The following is a 21,863-nucleotide window of genomic DNA, read 5'->3' on the forward strand; positions in this document are numbered from 1 at the left end:
AAGTTAATTTTGGAACAGACAAATTATGCTCTATCTTTAACAGGATATGAACGGATACCGTTGAGAAGTCAATTTATTGATACTGTAATCAGTCAGTAATTCTGACCCCTCATAAAATATAATGTATTCGATATAGGTGTTATCTAGCCTGGCATCCTAGCCAGACCTCCTTTTCGCGTCAGTAGCATTGAGCCAGGATCCCAGGCTAGCCGTTATCTTGTCACGTAAGGTGGTTCGTCCATGTAATAAATATACATGGCTTATCCTGTGCCGATGTTATGTATATAACCGTATACTTTTATGTACAGCATTCTAACACAACTTTCTGCTGTAGGTTCCTTGTATTAGGATTTAGTCAGAAAGTGCAAACGCGTAAACATGCAAAAAATAAAATGATTTTATTCAACATCAATTGTCGTAAAACTTCGTCTCAATTTTTACATTTAATTAGAAAAAAAGTCAAAAGTCACAAGGAAATAAAAAAAAATAAACATTACAAAAGCACATATATTTCAATTGATGACACCTTGATATTAGTTCATGGTAAATTAGTTTTACCAGCCTCGCTACCGTTGTGTAAATTGTTGTAGGAATAATTCCGAGTTAGATGATGAATTAGGTTTTTCTCTTATCTAAATGATTGTCATTATATTCAAAATTGTGATGGTGCTGATTTAATTATACACTTCATCTAGCTTGTGATGCAAGAAAGTAAACATCCCTCTTTTGTTCAACAAAACAATTAACCTGTTCAGGTGTACAGAATAATTTCCTAGTTAAAAATCAGCAACGTTATCTTCCGTAGTTAAAACTAATTAACAATTTGTAACGCCAAATAAAGAATCGTTAAAAAACAACACAGTCTTAAAAACTGAGATAACGCAAAATTAATCGTATGGCATTAAATGTATTATGATATTAATTCACTTTGAACGAGGCTGCGTATGTTTTGGTGAAGGTCTTCTGGTTCTACTGATAAGAGTTGATCGATAGAAGTTTAATTCCTATGGCCAATAACTGTATGATAATGTGGATTTATGTTTCGATGAGATAACGGTCCTAAAAACCACTATTACAGTAGGAATATATTCCTCGCTTTCTTCCTTAGAACTGCGCTAAGACGTGTCTGTGGCTCGGGTAATTAAAACCACTATTACGGTATGAATATATTCCTCGCTTTCTTTCTTCCTTAGAACTGCGCTAAGACGTGTCTGTGGCTCGGGTAATTTAAATAAGATGTACGATTGTACAGTCATATTCTAACTTCTTTCTTGTTTAGAACTGTTATTTGCGACATGTATATGTCCTAAAAAAATAAAAACGAAATTCTTCAGTTAAAAAAATCAATTTAAAGATCATTGAAAATTTTGGCTGGGATAAATAAAATACATGCAATTATATATATAATTTCTCGTCTTTTTACATTGTTTTGTTTGTATTTCCTGATTTTCTTATGCTCCATACTAAACAGATTCTTTTTGTTTCAGTATGTTTAATGTTTATAATGAATATTACATTCAATTTCGTAAACGTACAGTTAAAAAGGAATTAGCTGCCTAAAATACTTGTGTGGCCTTTTCTCACAAAAAGAATGGTTTGTTCTTTTTTTATTTGAATTTCAAATGAATAATAAGATTTGCAAAAAACATTTGAGATAACAACGGTGAGGTGTATTTGAAAATAAAGTTAGAAATTATTTAAATATGAACAATACATACAGCGTTGAATCAATGGGAATTAGTATTTAGTGAAAAGATGTGTAATTTCTGTTGGGGTTCTGAATTAAACTCATAGGAATTTAACCAAAAAAACCTATCACTTACAAATTTCATCATGGGGTTTATTAAGAATTAAGATTAAAAATGTAAATAAACATCTGTGATAGCAGATCAAAGAATCGTACAAGATATTTTATTTTGAATAAATTGCATGTTAAGATGATATCGTATACATCAAAAACGTTCAAAGCCCGTGTAAACACTTCGTTTATTAGTCGTTTTATAAGTATATCTTGTATTTTATCAAAATTATTTCTGTTTATGCGATTATGATAAGATTTGAATAATAGACTACATCATTAAATCCTTGAATTTCTTATCAGTCCCAATCTGCAAGATCGTTAAAATGCTGAGCCATTCCACCAAGGGAATTTCGTTTAAACAGGCTAACAAAGTGCAAAATTTGATGAAAGAAAACACAAGGCAAATGGTGTTCTTCATGTCGAACTAAAATTTAAAATATTCTATTTCGTGTTGCATTCTGATTCTGCAATCACGATTCTGGCAAGACAAGCTACATTATGTATTTTCAAATGTTAAAAAAAACATGTTCAACAAAAGTTTCTTTTTTAAAGGAGAGGAGACTTACACTTCCTTAAGTTGGAATAAAAAAAAAACTATTCACAAAGCATATATTTGTTAAAACTTAATACAGATAGATTAAACAACACACACAGATTCATACACAAAAAGAGAGAGAAATTCCTCTGAAAACCAAATTTTTTATCATAACTTCATTATACTTCCATGTTATAACCAAGTAAGAGAAATTAACTTTACACCATTGAAATTGATATCCATTTTCTATATTTATTTTACTGAATGTACTTATTTTTTCAAATATTTCAGAAAAAAGCACAAAAGCAATATATGAAAGTCTACCGTGGGAATATATATACGAACATGGTAGGGAAAAGTAGGGCTTTGTAAAAAAAATCGTTTTATCAGCCATCATTTTAATATTTAAAGTAATCTTCATACTAGTAAAACAGAAGAATTGTTATATTGATAATTAAACAATGATTTCAGAAAATATGAATCAAAATATTTATCATTCAACTCTCCTTTTATCAATTTAATGCACTATTTTCTAACGTGCTTAAATCAAAAGACTATGTTAATAATAAAATATGTAATACTTGAATCTGACAAAGCATGTAAAGAAATTACGAACTTTTATTATCATTTACATGCTGTGGAATAGCGATTTAAGCAATTTGTAAAACACTTTAAATTCACTTACATACTTTAACTTTCACACTCTTATGATGTATTTACAGCTTAATACATATTTTTTATTTCATAATTTAAGATTACGTAATTTTCAAATATTGCCAATTACAAAAGTGCGTTGTGAATGTTAAAACTTTAATCTTAACTCTCTGTATACTCAACACTTCATTCGTAACTTAAATAGACTGGACGATTTAGATATTGTAAAGACACCTGCCTACTGTTGAAGGCCATACGATGACCTCTATATATCTTTTTGTTTGTATGTGCCATTAGGTTGCTGTCTCCTTTACATATACCCTACTATTCATATACATGATTATAGATTTAAAGTAGGCAATTTTAGATTTTAAAAACGAAATGTGTTTAAAATCTGTAACTTTACATGCGAGAAAACAAAAGCCGGAAAGGTTATTTACATTCCCCCTCATATCCATACCGTTAATTATATCATCCAAGTCAAATCAGCAAAGTATATAGGTAGTTTCTGATGAAATGTTAATATTGGATCAGCCAGTTAGGGGCCATAACCTTCTTGTACATTTGAAGGGTTCATGGGATATATACATATGTATTTGGTGGAGGACCCAGGTCAATTCTTATCAAGTTGGTTGTAATTAGCTCAGGGATTCCACAAGTCATTTTTTTTTAAATACTGTTATTTTCTCTAGCAGCTAGGATTCAAGTTTTAATGTCTTTGAAAATCATCACAAAAGTAATGTTTTTAAGATGCACATTAAGTTCAAATAAATTTATGAATTGCGTGAATCTTTAATTAATTCTGAATTACAAATGTAGTAGTTTTATCAAGTTCAATGGGCTTCATTCCCATATACTTTGTTTTTCTATTGATTATCATAGGGCCATCGAATTATAATTTGTTTTTTGTTTTTGTTTTGTTTTTTTTATCAAATTATTTGTTTTTTCTATTGGTAGTAAAAGTAGTTTCTATATGGTTGATACGATTAAAGCTGCCAATTCATTACATGATTTTTTTTAAAACATTTTTATAAGTATTTGTTGTATTTTCTATTTTCAGGCAAAATGAATGGCAGTGTATACTGTTGGCGCTATATGTTTTCTGTCATAACTCTCAGAGATGATCTTAAATAAATAATTTCCATTAAGTTTGGCTGCAACGGGGTCGTCGCATATTTTTGTTCTTAGACTTTTTCTTGTTTAATCATGCAGCTCGTCACATAATTTTGAATCTTTAATTAATTTTAGCAAAGGATTTGTCACAAATTGGATCGGTGTGAAGAAGATTGCTTTTTTTTTATGTCAAGTGCTTTATATATGGGAAAAAATAAAATGAACCTTTGGAAAATTTGTGATATAGACGGTGACTGAAACTGCACATTGGAAAAAATGTCAAACTATGTGTTCATTCGAGTATACATAGACGTATGGACATTCATGTTCTCATTCTCCCAAGATAAAGTATATTCTTACTTCTCATTTCTATTGTGCTACAATGTGTGTGTGTGTGTGTTTTGCAAACATGTATTATTTAGCATGGGAAGCGATTAGACTGGCATAAATATAATTCAAATAAAATTAATTTTGTTATAATTAAACAAGTTAACTGTCCGCGGTTATAGAAAACAATAAATACCAAACAAACAAACAATCAAACGAACGACACTAACTCGACATATTTTGGTACAAGTTTACAGCTCAACGTGGTTGATAAAAGTGTTGGTGGTGTCCGATATATAGTTAACGGCCACCCTTCAGGTAAACCATTTTATATATGGTGTGCTGTTTACACGTAACTATTTAACTGGAAAAAGCCTCTTTTTCTTATGTCACTGAGTGAATTTTCAAAACTTTTATTGTTTTTTTTTCTTAAAAAAAAGTGTTCCTGTGTTGTGACGGATTACATTAAAAAAATAATTAACGACACTCAGATACCATAAACTGCTGACTTTCGGAAGTCTTGAAAACTTACATTTTGAATCACTTTTACTTAATTCTTGAATGCTTTACCCATTGACAAGATTATATATTTTTATGTATTCCTAGAAATATCCTAAACAAGATTAAAGAAGCAAAGCATTCTCAAACATTCAGCTACAAACCTTATAATTTTCTTATAATCCTAAAACGCATCCATCAAAAATTCTCACAATTACTCAAAACTGTAATCCTTAAAAAAAAGATCGGAAAAATCCACCAAAATATCAAAATATATAGTAAAAGCAACAAAAAATAACTTGAACTAACGTTGAAGAAATAACGACAAAAGTGAAGCGTTTGTCATTTATATATGAGAAGATAAAACATTATTGAGCGGTGCAGAGAAGGACTAGTTTGAATTTTTGCTGATAAAAGGATTGTAAGATGTTGGGCTTCTGATCCGATTTAAAGGCAGGCTGTCCATCTTATCGCTGATGTAAATACTAGCACATAATATAATGGAACGATCAATAGGGACACGTTCACTTCGATCCAGGAAATATCTCAATTATTCAGCAATATATAGCACGCAAAGCAGTGTGTGATATTTTTATAAACATATCTGCATTTAAACAAACCAACATTTGACGTCTTTAAAAAAGGCATTTACCTTTTGCGCAAGGAAGAAGTATATAGATATAGACAAAAAAATAAAAATAACATCTCAAGGTAAATGAAGAATTGCATATGGGACACGTTTCCCTAGGTGTCAACTTTTTTTCTCGTATTTTGGAGGTATCTTTTTTCAAATTTGAATGCTATGATATGATTGATAGCAACGATAGATGACTTCTCGGTTTGCATCGATTACGAAAATTCGTGTTGTTGCATTAATAAGAGTCTACAATGATTTACAGATTAATCATTTATCATTTGATACTTTACTTGTGTCAGAGATCTTTCTGCTGTGTTTCCTGAAAATGAGAATAATAATCCGTCATTGGAAAAAGTATTTTATATTTTTTGGATAAACAGGTTGACTTCGAGTTTAACTGATTTACTAGGACATGAAGTGTTTGGTTAGAGGGCCCTTTCGTTATCGAACTTTATCAATATTTTAACGTTATGACTTTTAAGTAAAAGAATAAACTATAAAATATTGTGTATATATAATGATAATCCTTGTTGCTGTTATTTATTGAATTATCTCTTTACCTGTATTTCATCCACAAGCGTAAGTTACAATGTCAAGATCATAATTATTTTCTTGCAAAAAATTTTGCGAATATGGAGAATAAGCAAATAAAGCAAGGTCTACGAATTGAGTATTGTATTGCCTTATCTTTAATGTTAATTTTTGTAATTATTCTTAATTGTATATATATATAAAAAAAAACCGAAAATAACTGACTTTTTTACCTTTGTAATTTTCACATGATGGAATGTCGATAATCTATATCAACCTAAACTTTATCGTGCAATAAAGCCTTTGTATATGATAAGAATTGCACGATTTCCCCCAACTTATCAATATCGATGACGATTATTTAAGACTTAAGATAGATACACATACATGCATTCTATCTCGAAAGAACGGTAAACTGTATTTGACATATAGGCTGCGATATTTTACTGATATATATATATTGAAAAATTTTTCGAGAACTGTCAATAATTTCAAAATGAAATATTAGAATAAAAAATGGCCATTGTTGAGGAACAAGTTTGCACTCTGCCAAAGGACGTCAATTCATTTATGTTGCCATTTGGTTGTAGATCTGACACAGGGAAGTATAGGTATTATTTCTTATATCCTGACTATATCACATGATCAACATAAGCATGATAAGTTGTAGTAATGACGGAGAAATAAAAGTACATGGGAACATAGTTGTCTTAAAGTGCATCATAGTCAAATACTCAATTTCCTGTGCTGTAATCGCTTTTCTGTGTTAATCTTCTGCGGGAACGCCCGTAGACAAAATGTTTTTAAAGCCGAAAAATCTTAGATATATACATCGGGTTCTATATAATTCCACCATTGTTTCGAGAAACGGCGTAAACTGGTTACTAAATGGTGCCCATATAACTAAGAAATAGTAGTTGAAATATCCCAACTTAAAACATCATTTTATATAATATACATATTTTGATAGAAATTAAATGGAATATCCTAAATATGATAATTTAACATTTTAAATTGATAACATGCAATTTCATTTTAAAGTCAGTTTTGCTCATAACTCTGAACGTGAAAAGTGATAATATTTATCTGCTGGATTAAAATTTGAAGTGCTTAGATGAAATAGAAACCAATGTAGTGAGACACAATGAGCCCTAAAAGAGTTACCACCAAGGAAATAATGTTGTCACTCGGAAAAATTATGATATTCTAAAGAGAGAAATAGGATAGAGATCATAGATTGTTACCAAGGAAACGTCGATTCCTTTCTGATTGATTCGTATAAATATTCCGACCAGAAATCCAGAAAATGACTTCAGCAATGTTTTATATCAGGTTTTTATTTTGTATTCTTAAATAGATTTAGATTTTGATAGATAAAAAATATCGAATCAATCATCTGATAGCGGACAATTTGCACATAAACAATTACAATGATACCCATATTTGGAAGATAACATCGCAATCGTGAGATTGGCGGGGTGATTTATATGCAAATGAATATCAGTTCTGATGGTCGCTAACACAGACAGTGAACTTTTTCATCTGTTCACTTTACTTCCACTTGTAAGAAGGTCAATTCGATTAACCATTTTATTTCATTTTACATCCCATCCAATCTCCATGTAATGGACCGTTTCAGAGATGTGGATTTTAATCTTATATATTTTGCATGAAACAGGAGAAAACATTAAATCTATTTTTCAAAATATTACATGTAAATGACAACACTTTAATTAAAGGTTACTTCAATTTGTATTTGGAAAAGGTTGAATGGCGATTTAGAATTTGATCAAAAACTAAGGGGAAAATTACAAGCAGAACAAATTGCCGTAAAATATAGATGCCATGGCATTTGATTTTTATCATGATAGAGGAAAAACAGTTTAATTTGTGTGAAGTATAGGGTTAAACCAACAATGATTGCATTAGAAAATATATTATTTTTTTTCTGCAAAATTGCCATTTAGTTAAAGTATTATATACATGATATGACACAAAATACTAAACTCCTACGACTATTACTTTTTTTGTTGCCACTATACCAATGATGATACGTCTACTACGTCTACGACTATACTGAAACTATAGTATAACTACTACTACGGATGTTCTACTTCTACGACTATACTGAAACTATGGTATAACTACTACTACGGATGTTCTACTTCTACGACTATACTGAAACTATAGTACAACTACTACTACGGATGTTCTACTTCTACGACTATACTGAAACTATAGTATAACTACTACTACGGATGTTCTACGTCTATGACTATACTGAAACTATAGTATATCTAGTACTACGGATGTTCTACTTCTACGACTATACTGAAACTATAGTACAACTACTACTACGGATGTTCTACTTCTACGACTATACTGAAACTATAGTATAACTACTACTACGGGTGTTCTACGTCTATGACTATACTGAAACTATAGTATATCTAGTACTACGGATGTTCTACTTCTACGACTATACTGAAACTATAGTACAACTACTACTACGGATGTTCTACTTCTACGACTATACTGAAACTATAGTATAACTACTACTACGGGTGTTCTACGTCTATGACTATACTGAAACTATAGTATATCTAGTAATACGGATGTTCTACTTCTACGACTATACTGAAACTATAGTACAACTACTACTACGGATGTTCTACTTCTACGACTATACTGAAACTATAGTATAACTACTACTACGGATGTTCTACTTCTACGACTATACTGAAACTATAGTATAACTACTATACGGATGTTCTACGTCTATGACTATACTGAAACTATAGTACAACTACTACTACGGATGTTCTACTTCTACGACTATACTGAAACTATAGTATAACTACTACTACGGATGTTCTACTTCTACGACTATACTGAAACTATAGTACAACTACTACTACGGATGTTCTACTTCTACGACTATACTGAAACTATAGTATAACTACTACTACGGATGTTCTACTTCTACGACTATACTGAAACTATAGTATAACTACTATACGGATGTTCTACGTCTATGACTATACTGAAACTATAGTATAACTTCTACTACGGATGTTCTACTTCTACGACTATACTGAAACTATAGTATAACTACTACTACGGATGTTCTACGTCTACGACTATACTGAAACTATAGTATATCTACTACTACGGATGTTCTACTTCTACGACTATACTGAAACTATAGTATATCTAGTACTACGGATGTTCTACTTCTACGACTATACTGAAACTATGGTATAACTACTACTACGGATGTTCTACTTCTACGACTATACTGAAACTATAGTATATCTAGTACTACGGGTTTTCTACTTTTATCGGTGAGAAAATACTACTATACTATTCTACAGCGACAATAAACCATAGATACTCACGGTGCCACTGATACGACCATTATGTGAGCACATGCAAAACGCATATATTCTTAGACGCTCCATCGATTTATCTCAACCATTTTTTCAATGCCTTATCTTCGTTTTCCCTGTAGTTTGTGTTTGGTTGCCTTTTACGGAGGTTTTATTTCGTGTCATTTGTCGTGATTGTTAAATCTTGAGTCTCAATACCTTTATGTAGACCACTATCTGCTTACACTTCCGGAGCACCTGAGATCCCCCCTGGTTTTTGGTTGGCTTCGTGTTGCTCAATCTATTGTTTTCTATGTTGTGTTTTGATGGGCTTCGTGTTGCTCAATCTATTGTTTTCTATGTTGTGTTTTGATGGGCTTCGTGTTGCTCAATCTATTGTTTTCTATGTTGTGTTTTGATGGGCTTCGTGTTGCTCAATCTATTGTTTTCTATGTTGTGTTTTGATGGGCTTCGTGATGCTCAATCTATTGTTTTCTATGTTGTGTCTTGTATACTGCCTGTTGTTTGTCTTTTGATCGTTTTCAGTTTTTTGCCAGGGTATTTTCAGTTTGTTTTCGACTAATGAATTTGAATGATTTCTTGTATCCTCTAATGTTAAAGTGGCGATATTTATCATAAACACCAGAAAAACGAAACAATTCTTGAAAATGAGAACAACATTTTGTAAATTTGGTGCGTCCGAAATGCTAACCAAAGGATGTATAAATACTTAAATACCCGAGCTATATGACCAAAAAAAGAAACTATAAAGAATAGCCAAATCCATACAAGGTCGATCTGCCTGCTGGAAACCGATACACAAAAACAAACTTTCAATTTTGTTCAGCCTTAAAATCTTTCATTCACAGTTTATATTTCTGGAACCATCCAAACACGAATTCTATATTAGTAAACAAAACTGACGCTTAGACATGTTTAGAAATCGTCAGTGTTATGGTAATTTCAAATAAATATGCGAAGGAATCTTATCAATTTCCTGTCATTAAAACGACTTTTGTTTTATAAAATATAATCACTGCTTTGACAAAAATTAAATGTGTGCTTCTATGTAGAAAGCAATCTGCGTAAATTCATTAATAAAAATATGACTGTTTCTGAGAGATAAGAAGAATTAACAGAGGCAGTGTTGTGTATTCGATGCTTGTCATGTATCAAATATGACCTAGAAGATAAAGCCGATGACTATCAGCTCAAAGATGGATGGTTTCTCCAGAATTGATCAATCCTTTAATTATATTTTAGATAAACGCATTAAGTTTTTTCCTGTACTTCAGCAAGTTAAACCTATCAAGATTGTTCCTTATCGCTATCTCCAACCGATATGAAAGATTTCAATCAGATTGGAATTTATAACAGGATAGTCTTTAAGGTTTTCATCTTAACTTTATTTCTTCCGGCGTTCACCTCTACTTGTGATGCTTAAATCAGAACATATAGCTTTTTTCACAATCTGTTTTCCTTTATTCATATGTTTGCATTGCAGAAATCAGTATAAAACTGACTGTACAGAATATAGTTATAGTGACCAAACATATTTCTAATTTTACGAGAGATATATGGATATATATATATGTGGCATTGCCTTGCTAATTTTACGAGAGATATATGGATATATATATGTGGCATTGCCTTGCTAATTTTACGAGTGATATATGGATATATATATATGTGGTAACGTATATCTACTTTTGTAAGATACCGTTAATCGATGACCAAACCGCAAAAGACGTGCAACCTCGTCAAAAAATAAACTAAGTACGACTCATTTCTTCAATCTGATGAGAAACTTACTGCGCTGAAAAAAGCTAAAATTTGGTACGCTTTTTAAACAGTGCAGTGTGTCGTTGCTTGAAGTCAAAAGCTCATAAACAAGTTCTAAAGATAAACAACCCCCACATATTATATCCTTACAGAATTATCCTAGTATACATTACATATAGTCATAAACATTAAGAGATAGGGACAACGACTAACGACACTTATCAATTATTTCAACTGAACAATTAGAAATTGTCGGTAAGATCGCATCTACGCCAACAACACGAGCTAGTCAATTGGAAACATTGCAGATGGAGGATTGCATGCAATTGGTGCCTGCGCCAGAGAATCAACAAAAAGAGAGAGAAAACGTATATATAAACATATTTTGATGAGATCAAGTTTGTGAGATCATTAACTTTGTCAATATTGCGAAAACTACTATCTAGGCTTCGAAATTATAAATCCCTTAGGTTGCTAGAATCAGATTTACTCTAACATTGTTAGGTTGATTTTCTAAGCACTGTATATATATATATATATTTATAGAACGTCTAGATAGTAGTCAACAATCATTCTTACGAGGGTGTTGGATCGCATGAATCGTCTCCCATTAACATTTATTTCCACCAATGACGAAAATAGTGTCCTCCATTCGTTTCTTTATTGGATACCAAAACTGAACAAGTCTCTGTATACAAAGTTGCATCGAAGAATCTTCCAAGTATTCATTAAACCTTTTTCAAATCTCTTAATAAATCTAGTCTAAAATCATCTATCTCAACAGCAATATAAAAAAAGAAGTTTTGAAGAACTGTGGCAATGCCTACCTTCACTAGAATCAGAAACAGATCATTACCACTATTGAAATCTTGTTTAAACTAAGGTTCTTTTGTTAAAACTTTTCAGATATCCTCATGATGAAAATGAACGATCGTATCAAAACTTCTCTTATATGTCATTGTTTCTCCAAAGTAATAGAAGGAAGATGAAAAGCATACCTGCTTTATGGAAAATCAAAGAATCATGTCCGTTGTCAAATAAAGACGAATTAAAAAAAAAACAATGGAGAAAGAGGTGGCTTGAGTTTTTAATAGAAAATATTTTGTTAAACTCGGTAGATCGATTTCAAACAAATGATTTGTACTTCGTTGGGCACCAAATGCACATTGCTCATTGCGAATTCATTTCTTAAATCGTATGAAGAAGAATTATGCATGGTTTACTGCGAAAAACAACACGAAAAGATGTTAGCATTTAATCATGAACGATGTGATTGCTTTTGTTGATAACAGATTAAATAATAATCTACATCTCATCTATCCCAATGAGCTAGACATCACGGAGGTTACTGAAACAACAGAGTCTATTGTAACAACGGAGACTTTCACGTATAAATAGATACGATGGACGTTTGATATATACAGTTAAGTCTGCCTCATATATTGACTTGCATCTAAAAATCAACAATGAGGGTCGGTTGAGAACAAAGACTACAACAAAATAGATTTAGCTTACCAATTTTTCATATTACCGACTTTAATTTGGATTTTATAATTTTATAATAATGTTATGATAAGAGTTATTTCCCTTAAGATTTGACCTCGTTTTAGCTTGATCTTTTCTTAGCAACATACGGGTATCTGAGTTACCCATGCCAAGCTTATAACTGTTAGAGCCAACAGACAAAAGACAGGGAACCAGTCTAGAACAGTGTTGTCCTTTGTGCTATGTTTTTCCGCTTTTTTTTGTTGAGTAATAAGGAGAAATATCAACATATGAAGGTATCGTGTCACGACGGTATTATAAGCTTGATGATTGAAGATAAATTTATTCATGTATGCTTCAACAATCGATGTTTTCTATACGACTAAATCATCGGAAAACAGTTTTGAACTTTTTTTTCACTTGCTCTAACTTATCTGAGTACCAGAATGTCTTACCACAGAGTAGGTAAAGGAACAAGCATTTAACTTAAAAGAGGGGAGGGGTTATGTTTTTTTTTTTTTGTAAGAAAAAAATATTCTGATTCCAAAGTGAAGAAAATAGATTATCCGTCGCAGCATTGACCATAACAATATTCTTTTTTTTAACAAAACGAAGAAACAAATTATTCTGGTTTAGGTGTCTTTAAAAGAATTGAATCCAAGAGTTCCCTAAAAATCTCAAGCATTACAAGAAATCGTTAGACCATATTAACATACCTGACTTGATCAATTTTGAACTTAAATGAGTTTCTTTGGTTTTTCTGTCCGTACTTGATTTTTCAGTGATTAACCATTAAGACGGAGAGCAACAATCAAAGCATTGTTATATTAAACATTCATAATGCATCTGCATGTACATCCACCGATGTCCGTCTACTCACATTGCAGATACTTTTGTAAACTTTGTACGCCCCAATTTTAATCGGATTTTTTTTATGCTTAAAATCGTTCAAACAATTTCGCCTCGCTTCGCCTCGCTTCGCCTTGCAAAGTCTATGCTGAAAATATATTAAAAACAAGGGATTGCTGTCTCAAGAATGTCCACCTATTTTAGAAATAATTTCTGTAAGTTCTGTTAAATGTTTTATTAAAACAAAGTATGGTATATACCAGCTTTAGTTACTGCCAGTGATTTCATAGGATTATACACACATTTTACTTTCTGCATGTCAGCATTGACAAAAATTTATTCTGTTTCGTCTCCGTAAGAAAAAAATAATTTGGTTTGATTTTAGTTGTAAAAAAATAAAAATGCATCCATGTGTTGAAAAAAAAAACAATGTTCAAACCAATATACAAAACTATTCCCCCCTTTTGAAGTGATATGATTATTTTATTTTTCGTCGTATATGCTATGGTTTAGCCGATTTCTCGTCGTTTATGCCATGATTTAGCCGATTTTTAGTCGTTTATGCCATGGTTTAGCCGATTTTTCGTCGTTTATGCCATGGTTTAGCCGATTTTTCGTCGTTTATGTCATGGTTTAGCCGATTTCTCTTCGTATTATGAGATTTGATTCTCCATTTGATATCTTCTATTACTTTTTTTTAACAATGTTCTTCATGAAAAACGTGATGAAATTAGAACTTTTTGAATGGTAAATTTACTTCTCGAGTAGCAGTATACCTGAATCACCTCCATCGAGAAGTAGTATACCTGAATCACCTCCATCGAGTAGCAGTATACCTGAATTACCCCCATCGCGTAGAAGTATACCTGAAACACCTCCATCGAGTAGCAGTGTACCTGAATCACCTCCATTGAGTAGCATTATACCTGAATCAACTCCATTGCGTAGAAGTATACCTGAATCAACACCATTGCGTATATAGAAGTATACCTGAATCACATCCATCCAGATCGTATACAACCGACATTAAAACATATATAGAATTAAAACACAGAAAACAAAAGCTTATGCTACCCGAACCCCACAAAAAAACTAAGATGAAGTAAGGTGCTCCGGATGGAAAGTAATTCCTGCTCCTTAAAGTAAAACGTGTTAGTTTGCTCATGACAAAGTTAAAATCCGGTTATAAATAAAATAAGCAGTTGATAAATTTCTGGATTTACCGTCATCAGAAACGCTCGAAAGCAAACATTTGAAAACCAAGGATGTATAAGACCTAAAGACGTGAAGAGCAATATAACCAAAAGAGACATACAAATAGCAAAATTATTCTAAGGTTAACTTTGCTTAGGGGAGTTGGAATCTTAGTTTCTTAATAATTTCCAAATTTATCAACCGAGAATTTAAGAAAAGTTTGTTTAAAATCATGTCAAAATAAAAGCACGGCATGACTCATTGAGTTAATGATACCTTCGGGGACTTTAAGTCCAGCAGCAGTGGTATCGACACAGTGCTATATATAGTAAGTGAAAACAACACTTGATAAAGTTCGTGCGTTTAAAGTTCTTTTCTGGATTTACCTTCACCAGGAACACTAAATTCCGCATATTTGAAAGCCTAGGATACACGAGGAAAGGAGGACGTGATATACTCCTTAAGAAAGGGACGATATCACACAGGCAAACAAAATCATAATAAGTATAGAAGAAAACAGACAACACCATCACCAAATGGAAGAAGACGAATACACAACAGTTCATAAAACAAATACTTTTAAAGTATACAAAAAAATATATTAAGCAACTGGAACCCCATTAAAAACCGGGGGTGAACCTCGGTACTCCGGAAGGTAAAGCAGTTCCTGCTCCACTAGTGGCAACATTAACTGTAGGGTTGTCCATGGCAAGTAAACATCTGTCGCCTTCCTGCTCCACTAGTGGCAACATTAACTGTAGGGTTGTCCATGGCAAGTAAACATCTGTCGCCTTCCTGCTCCACTAGTGGCAACATTAACTGTATGATTGTCCATGGCAAGTAAACATCAGTCGCCTTCCTGCTCACCTAGTGGCAACATTAACTGTAGGGTTGTTCATGCACAGTAAACATCAGTCGCCTTCCTGCTCCACTAGTGGCAACATTAACTGAAGGGGTGTCCATGGCAAGTAAACATCAGTCGCCTTCCTACTCCATTATTGGTAACATTAACTGTAGGGTTGTTCATGGCAAGTAAACATCAGTCGCCTTCCTGCTCCACAAGTGGCAACATTAACTGTAGGGTTGTCCATGGCAAGTAAACATCAGTCGCCTTCCTGCTCACCTAGTGGCAACATTAACTGTAGGGTTGCTCATGGCAAGTATAAACATCAGTCGCTTTCCTGCTCCACTAGTGGCAACATTAACTATAGGGTTGCTCATGGCAAGTAAACATCAGTCGCCTTCCTTCTCCACTAGTGGCACCATTAACTGTAGTGTTGTTCATGGCAAGTAAACATCAGTCGCCTTCCTGCTCCACTAATGGCAACATTAACTGAAGGGTTGTCCATGGCAAGTAAACATCAGTCGCCTTCCTACTCCACTATTGGCAACATTAACTGTAGGGTTGTTTATGGCGAGTAAACATCAGTCACCTTCCTGCTCCACTAGTGGCAACATTAACTGTAGGGTTGTCCATGGCAATTAAACATCAGTCGCCTTGTGATGTTGTAATCGAGTTACATAGGAAGAAGTTGTGGCTACGACATATCCGTAATCATCTATCCAAAAATTCCTTATGGCGATCGTAAAGCGGTCTACGGTTTAAATAAATATATAAAACATATACGTCTTGTTATTTATGGGATAAATATTGATTCACTCATTAGAACTGTAAAAATGATATGAGATTTATCTATTTTATTTTAATATTTTTGTACTGTGCTGGGTTTCATGCACGTATTTAATTTGTATCGTATTGTTTTGTCGATAGACGCTGAAATGGGGACGTTAAATCCGATAGATTTTTTTTATGTTGATTGATTGAGTAGAGTTTGCTTAACATCTAATGGCAATCATTTCATGATTGTTCAGGACGATAACTAAAATAAACGAATAATAAAACAAGTAGGTCCTGTGATATGGGGTGTACCAGGACGAAGGGCGGGAAATTTGGAATGCCAAAAATGGAGGAGTAATGGTTAGGGACAGAAATTTAGCCTTAGCCCTAAAAGAGTTGTTGCAAGGATTCTTAACATTCAGAGAACACTCTCTCTACACGAGGCATCAGATTTAACGTTTCCATTCTGACCGGACGTGGCTGCGAATTTATACATCCCGAACAGTCAAACAACCATCCTCTGTAAGCATGGGTTTTACTGCCAGTCGGAAGAAGACCAAGAGCCATATGTACAGGGAACAGATACCTCTCCCAACCTAAAGGTTAATGGTGTAGAGAAATATGGTCACACGGATTTCTCCGATTCGTTTGTAAATCCTTGCTACAGAGGGGTGTCCGTTTGGCTGTGCGGGATGTATAGATATGCAAAAAAATAATCGAAAATTAATGGCAATAACTCCTATGAGTCTTTTAAAAATGGACGATAAAGGTATAGATTTTATCATTCTTAACATTTTTGCCCCTCTCAGATTTTCCCTATCTATAGAGCAGTTTTGACGCTAATAAACAACACTTGCATTTTACCCCTATGTTCTACTTTTAGCCATATGTCGGTCATGTTGGTTGGCAAGCGGGATCATCCATCGGACACATTTTTAATACTAGATATCCAAATGACGATTGTGGCCAAATTTGGTTCCAATTGGCCAAGAAGTTTCAGAAAAGATTTTTGTAAAAGTAAACGGACGAAGACGAGGTTTCATGTGAACTAAAATAGAGAAAATTGCATGGAGTCATTCCTTTTGTTGTATAGTGTAGTTCTTAATCAATTCTCATTGTCGATTCCTATGTGTAAGTGAACGTAAGACGCATATAAAGCTGTATATGTGGCAACCTTTATTCTAAAATCAATTGAAAAGTAGCTACCAAACATGGACTTATTAAGTATCACTACACCATCTTTATATATAGCAGAACATCAAGTTAATGGGTAATGCTAATTTGTTTTCTTTCTTCTTGAAAAGGCAATGCATGAATTCTGCCTAATGCGATTTATAAACATACAAGGCGGCGAAAGAGTAAAATAATTGGTTCCCATCGGAATGCCGCCTTGTCTGCTGGAAAATAATCCACAAAATATATTGGCATTATAGAATTAAGCATCTTAATTGATGTCAGTTTCAGAGACTAAACAAGTGCATGTAATTATAGTCTTTCTTTTGTCGGAAAACATTCTTATTAAACCATGTAAGAGTGACTACAGTTACTAGAATTTCTATCCATAAATAATTAAAGGAGTGACACACTTCATCAATTCCCCCATCATATATTCTAAATCTTAACGTACAATTAGTTTTCATTCATGCGTTTTTGTGTGTTTATTAATTTGATTAAAGGGGATGCAGGGGTATTGTCAATGAGAGAAATAACCAAAGACATATAGAGGGTAACACAGTCTTCAACAATCTCATTGGTGTTAAACTGATGTCCGTATTCAAACCGTATACATCCCAAGATCGCAGATGGAGGATAAATGAAAATAATTTTCTTAAAATTCGCAACGGTAAGAAATTATTCTTAGGACATATTTTTATACGCGTGTATCTCGAAAGGAAGAAAAACTAGACCATATCACGTGCAGAGGTTTCCGTTTAGTGAAGAAATATTCAAAAATTCGTAAATGACAAATATTCATTGATGTCCGTACTGACAATTTTGGTGCCCGTAACTGATAACATTTCATAACTCAATTCAAACGGCTCGAAACAACGTTTTATTTAAGAAAATCATCACAATGTAGCTAGTGATTTATATATAATTAAATAACGGCAGTTTTATAACCTTTAAAAAAATATTTAACAGAGTGATTTTTTTTTTCAAAATTGACAAATTCCTTTTAATCCCATAAAGCTATTGAGATACCGGCCTGCGTAATTTAGAAATAAGTCACACTATAAGATACAAAAGCCGAAGTCACGCATTCTGAAACATTATAAAGTGGGACAATCCCAATTTTGAAGAGAAGTATAATAATCTGTTGCAGTTAAAGTCAAATAAATTGTATCCTGTATAAATATTTTAATACATTTTTTAAATTGACTAAAAAATTTGTTCAAGGAAACAGATACCCCTAACAGCCCCAAGTGTAGAAATATGGTCACCTTTATTTCTCCCATTAAGTGGCAAATCTATGCATCTACCTAATATAGGGGCGTCCGTTTGGTTGTGTAGGATGTATAAATACGCAGCCACGTCCTTTCGAAATGGGGTTGAATCCGTTTTATCTTTCATCTTGCAATAGTATTAAAAACATTTGACTTTTTTACACTTTCCAAACTAAAAGACAAATTGAAAGAGTTGGTCCTGCTTTGTTTCATAAAAAAGAAAGGCCAACGTAGATACAAGTATCTTGTTTTAGAGAGGGATAAATCGTACTTTGTAAAAAAGGTCTCTGAATCAAATTCTCTAAAACTGACATTATGAAGATGCTTGATTTCTTGATTGACAACATATTTGTTACATTTTTTCAACAAACAATCGGCATTCCCATGGAAACCAACTGTGCTCCTCTTCTTGCCGATTGTTCCTTTATTTATATGAGGCTGATTTCATACAGGAACTTCTTAGGAAGAAGGAAAATAAGTTAGCATTATCCTTTAACTTCACTTTCCGCTATATAGATTATGTTCTCTCACTAAATAATTCAAAATTTGGTGACTACTAGTATGTTGAACGTATTTATCCCATCGAACTTGAGATAAAGGATACAATAGATACAGATAAGTCTGTCTCATATCTTGACTTACATCTAGAAATTGACAATGAGGGTCGGTTGGAAACAAAACTTTACGACAAAAGAGATGATTTCAGCTTCCCAATTGTGAACATTCCATTTCTATGTAGCAATATTCCATCAGCGCCTGCATACGGTGTATATATCTCCCAGTTGATACGATATTCCAGGGCTTATAATTCCTTGATAGAGGGTTGCTGCTCACAAGGAAGCTATTAAACCAAGAGTTTCAAGTGATGAATTTGAAAGCATCACTTCGTAAATTTTACGGACGCCATCACAAGTTGGCTGACCGTTATGGAATATCCGTTTCACAGATGACAACGGGTATGTTCCAATTGTAGTAACTACAATCCCGTCCCCTTTTCCCCTAATGTGACCTACCGAATTAGACTTATCATCGAGTTTGTACTAACATGAGCAACACGACTTGTGCCACATGTAGAGCAGGATCTGCTTACCCTTCAGAAGCACCTGAGATCACCCCAATTTTTAGTGGGGTTTGTGTTGCTCCTTTTTTCGTTTTCTATGTTGTGTTTTGTATACTGTTGTTTGTCTATAATGTTTTTTTCGTCTTTAGTCATGGCGTTGTTAGTTTATTTTCGACTTGCGAGTTTGAATGTCCCTTCGATATCTTTCGCCTCTCTTTTATCGTGTATGGAGATTGCCATACTATCTGCACGTGAAAGAACCCTAGCAACAACTCTATGAGGGTTCTTAGGTGGTATGTTGGAAGAGTTTGTCCCTATCTTACATATACCCTATTTCAAGTGGCAATAACCCCAAGGGTTGACTGGGTATATAGAAATATAGTCACATATAGATTTCTTTCGTTCCGACAGTAAAACCCTTGATCAATTTGGGCGTTTGTTTAGCTGAGCGGGATGTATAAATACACAGCCACGTCCGATCGAAATGGGAACATCAAATCCGATGTCTCGTGTAGAGAGTGTGCCATGCTCTCTATTCGTTGAAGAAACCTTGCAACAACTCTTTGTCGGCTCCGTATAGTTGATCTGTTGAAAGGCAAAATGTCTGCTTATCCAAAATATCCTCGTTTTCAGTGTCAATCCTAATTTTCTGCCATCCTTCAATCTGGTCTGTGCGTTATGAAAGCAATAATCAATCAATTATTCCATGCAGTGGCAGTCTTATATTCCCAAATCGTGGTTGACCAGCATTGCAGAATCTAGTCATATTGGATTTATTGTGAATTTATTTTCGCCACGCATATATATGAAAAATTTGCTTCTGGACGTTAAGATCCAATTTTTTTCTGACAAGATACCGGATAAAATTCCTTTTCGTGCACTTATTTATAAATAGAATTAAGTAGGATTTTTATGCTGTGTTAACAGACACAGTATGGCACATTATTTCACAGTGAATTTATTTGGTTGATGGACAGGTATATCATATAATTGTTAGATCGGACAATTATAAAAAAAAACATCGAAAAGCTGTTGAATTGAGGGGAATGCAGACAGGGGCGGATCCAGAACTTTTCATAAGGGGGGGGGCGCTGACTGACCTAAGGGGGGATCCGCTCCAGTCATGCTTCAGTGATTCCCTATATAATCAACCAAATTTTTCCCACGAAAGGGGGGGGGCCGGGCCCCCCTGGATCCGCCTATGGCAGATATATATGATTTGCATCGGCGCTTATAATATTCTGAACTACAACATATATCTATAGAATCTCATACCTACAAAGTGACATTTTCTTATTATACGCATGATTTAAGTGTCCAATATACGATAGATGGTAGCTCCGTATATTCTGAAAATCAGTACGAAACCTGAAGTAAAATAATTTTAACAATCAGCAGCCAATATTCTACTTAAATAATCTTACAATCCCCAAACTCAGTACATTCAATGCAATGTGATTTTCAAGTTTTGTTATCGAGACTGCTAACACTAAACTTCTTAATAGAATATGATAAGGAAATTTCACAGTTCATGTTTATCTTTGGAGAATCAATTAAAAATATAAATTAAATAATAATTAAAAAATTCCAAGTCGAGATGCTAATTATTATTATTTTTTATCATTTAAAACCAATGGTAGAATTAACCATGTAAATCAAGTACAGATGTCATCCCCGTGTTGTGTAACATTGCTTTAGTAAACCTAAAGTGTGCTGTGTTAATTTGTTTCTCCGTACCCGCTGGTGACACCGGAGTGAAAAGCGGTGTGCTTCGACGTCATCGAGTCCGAATTCGAGTCGAAAATTAGACAGTTCGGTGCGACATCAGAAACACGTGACATTGACAGCTTAACTGATCGAAATAAATAGTTTTTTAATCGCATAAAAAGTAGATGAGAATTAGATCTGCTGTAATAGTCCAACGTTACCATCAGATTGGTTTTAACTGAGTGATCGCTCCTGTTGAT

At 33.4% G+C, this 21,863-nt stretch overlaps 1 long non-coding RNA gene across 1 annotated transcript; it reads right to left on the reverse strand.

Annotated features, from left to right (window-relative positions):
• Positions 1-430: 430 nt before the first annotated feature.
• Positions 431-5,682, reverse strand: LOC127726962 (uncharacterized). Its single transcript, XR_007993733.1, has 2 exons — positions 5,093-5,682; positions 431-1,306 (listed from the first exon to the last, which is right to left on the reverse strand). It is a non-coding gene; the product is annotated as an uncharacterized LOC127726962 (long non-coding RNA).
• Between the last annotated feature and the right edge of the window lie 16,181 nt (positions 5,683-21,863).

This window comes from Mytilus californianus, unplaced genomic scaffold (assembly GCF_021869535.1).
Source record: "Mytilus californianus isolate M0D057914Y unplaced genomic scaffold, xbMytCali1.0.p SCAF_19, whole genome shotgun sequence".
Taxonomy (NCBI): domain Eukaryota; kingdom Metazoa; phylum Mollusca; class Bivalvia; order Mytilida; family Mytilidae; genus Mytilus; species Mytilus californianus.